The following is a 3,456-nucleotide window of genomic DNA, read 5'->3' on the forward strand; positions in this document are numbered from 1 at the left end:
AGCGACCCGCGGCCTCAGTTCCTTCCGCGTTGCTAGGTTTTTGGCGAGTTTAGATTTTAGCGGCTGCTCCTTGTTGGACTTTTGTCCCCTACTGTGTGATTTTTTTTTTTTTTTTGAGCCGCACAGAGACTTTTAGGGAAGAGAGATCTAGACTCCCTCCATTTCCAAACCCTTTATCATTTAGCACCGTCAGCAAACGTTTGTAGAAGCCTTGCCAGGCTATGATGGGAAACAAACAGAAACTCTTATTATAATTCAGACAGAAGTAAATCATCATACTTAGTTTTGTTTTTTTTTTTAATCCACCAAGTTATAATCTGTTGGCGGGAAGGAGAAAGACAGTAAAATAAGTAATTGTGGAATCGTGATGACAAAGACAGTAGTATGAGAATGGGTGGCAAGTAGCTGAGGGTTTTTGAAAAAGACCTGGTTTATTTCGATTATGGTGACCAGTCTCCACCATGGACTAGGATAGTTTTTGGCTCCTGATACACCCTTTGTAATTCCCTTGCACCCCGAATAATCCTGACCAATGGTGAGATACCGTGGAGCATGTGTTCTAAGATTAAGTCAGAAAAGACACTAAACTTCCTCTTTGCTCTCTCTTGTTCACTCATGGTAAATCCTATGCTGCGGGAACACCCAAACAGCCCTAGGGGGAAGCTCACATGGGTAGGAACCACCTAGTATTCTGCAGGCTAAATTCATGAGCCATTTTGAAAATCCAAACTCAGTTCAGATGACAGCAGTCCTGACCAAAGTCTTAAATATAATCTTATGAAACACTTTGAACTGCAAACACCTAGCAAAATCACTCACATTACTGACTCACAGAAATTATAATTATACAAAAATTATAAACAATATTATTGATTTAAGCTCCTAAATTGCAGAGTAATCTATTATGCTGATATAGGGTAAATAGAACTACCAACTTGCCAGGTGTCAGATACACCAAGTCTGTGTCCCCAGAAATCAAAGAATGAATTTTTAAAAAATTTTTTTCAAGGAATGAATTCTAAAGAACAACAGAGGTTAAGAATAGGAAAGATTTATTGAGAGAGATTACTCCTGAGAGGAGGGGACTGGGAAATGGGTTGCCACAGAGGCCACTTCTCTAAGAATGTTTTATACAGCAAAACGACGTGGGTACAAAAATCACAATGTGGGTCAAACCATATTCAACCAGTAAGAGTATAAGTATAGCCACTTAGCTAATATTGATCCAACAGGGAAGCAAGTCATGTAGCAAAGGCACGTGGAAGGAACAAAGGCATTTTAGGAAGGGGTGGGTCCAGATAGCTGTTCTTGTCCTCCATCTGGGTGCCTGATGTCTATCTGGACTTTACTAGACCAGGTGATACCAATTATAGGATAATCTGAAGTTATTGCCAATCTCTCAGGGAGGTATGTAGGCATAGTCTTTCTATCTTTATCTTGAGACCTGATCTTCAACAGATGCACCTCCAGCCATACTTGTGATGTGTTCTCATCTTCTGTACTGGCTCAGTCAAGGGCCTAACCCTGTCTGACTTCCTATAATATTTCTACCTAACTTAGCTGCCTATAATAATGCCTCACACATAACTAATAGAGGATGACAAAGAAGAGTTGGATGCTAGAGATTCATAAAAGAATGAGACCTAGCTAACCCTCAAGGAACTTGTGGTCCCTTGGAGGACAGAGGCAAAAATAATCATAATTTATTCAACATTCACTAATCTCACACTGTAAAGTAGTATGGTATATCCAAAGATGCAAATTCACTTAACAAATATGTGTGGAATTTCTGCTCTGGCCGATACATTATGACACTGGGAATTCATTGGTGGGTAGGCGGGTCATAACCTTCATTGTGCTTTCAGACTGGGGATTACTAATGCCGACCACCACCACCAATCATTCACACAGATAAATGTATACTTATAAACTGTGAAACATTTTGAAGGGAAATCATAAAAGAACAAATAACATGAGGAAGATACACTTAAGAGCGGGTGATCAGAGAAAGTTTCTCTGAGGACGTAACATTTAAGGTAAGAAATGAAGAGTGAATAGGAATTTTCCAGGCAAAGAGAGGAAGAAATAAAAACAAAATGGGGGAGATGGGAAAGGCTGGGCTGTAGGAAAAGGTTTGGAACATGGGGGTAGAGGGGGAGAAATGGAACCCTGAAAGGAACACATATTTAGGATACAACTTGGTATTTGCCTTAGAAGAGCCCATATAGGGTATTTGAGGACAGTTTTTCATGGGTTGAATTATGTCCTCCCCAAAAGATATCCTAACCTCAGTTACTTCAAAACTGTGACCTTATTCAGAGTTAAGATCTTTTACAAATACAGTCAAGTTAAAATGACATTAAAATGGGGCCTTGTCCAATATAGAAGGTGGAGGACAGCATAGTTCACACATAAGAATGGCCTCCAAAGATGAAGGCAGACTTTTATTAGTACATGCTAGAAGTACAAGGTTATGTTCATCATGGGAAGTTGGTACATGTACATAACACATCTTTATTTCTTTTACTTCTCCTTCCCCTCCCTCCCTGTCCCTTCCATCTCTAGATCCCCTTCCCATTTACAAAATATCAGTATCCCTGTTTCCTATTATCTACCTTTTATTTTGCTCTTTAAATTATTTATATTGGATTTCTAATAGAAAAAATACAATATTTAAGCTTGTGTGTCTGATTTATTTCTCTTAACATTATGATCTCGAGGTGCATCTATTTTCCTACAAACAACTCAAATTTATCCTTTTTTGGAGAGAGTAAGCACTCCATTGAGTGTAAATACCACATTTTTTTTTATCTATTCACCTGTTTTCAAGATTTAACTATTGTGATTGTGCTATAAAAACTTTATGAGTTGGCCGGGCATGGTGGCACACACCTGTAGTCTCAGCACTTCAGAGGCTGAGGCAAGAGGATTGTTGTGAGTTCGAGACCAGCCTGGGCTACATAGTGAGTTCCAAGTCAGTCTCAACTACATAATGAAACCTTATCTCAAAAAAAAATTATGTGTTGTGTTATACGCATGCTATAAATATGGCTGTGCATGTGTCACTTTATATGATGTCTTTACCTCTTTAAGGACGATGTCTAGAAGGGGAACATCAATGGAATTTCTATTTTTAGCTTTTTGAGGAATTTTGTATTGATTTCTAAAATATTTGTACTACATTCCCACCAACAATGTAGAGAGCTTCATTTTTCCCCACAGCCATGCCCAAAACATCTGTATTATTTGATTTCTTGATCACAGCCATTCTTTCTGGAGTGAGATAGAATCTCAGTGTTGTTTTATTTACATTTCTCTAATGGCCTGAGATGATTAACATTTTTTCATGTATTATTGGCCATTTGTACTCCTGATAAGCATTTACTCATTTTAAAATGCCATTTTTATTGGATTTTTTTTTTTTTTTTTTTTTTTTTTTTTTTTCATTTACAACTG

The 3,456-nt window shown here is 37.9% G+C and overlaps 1 long non-coding RNA gene across 2 annotated transcripts in view; it reads left to right on the forward strand.

The window, feature by feature from the left end:
- The first annotated feature begins 1,876 nt into the window (after positions 1-1,876).
- The window catches only part of LOC104873382, a 15,078-nt gene continuing 13,498 nt past the window's right edge, over positions 1,877-3,456 (forward strand). For both annotated transcript variants that reach the window (XR_783449.1, XR_783450.1), the window contains exon 1: positions 1,877-2,036. This is a non-coding gene — a long non-coding RNA (uncharacterized LOC104873382). The remainder of the gene's footprint in view (positions 2,037-3,456) is intronic.

The sequence above is a fragment of the Fukomys damarensis genome, unplaced genomic scaffold, assembly GCF_012274545.1.
Source record: "Fukomys damarensis isolate Sample0158 unplaced genomic scaffold, DMR_v1.0_HiC HiC_scaffold_22, whole genome shotgun sequence".
Lineage (NCBI taxonomy): Eukaryota > Metazoa > Chordata > Mammalia > Rodentia > Bathyergidae > Fukomys > Fukomys damarensis.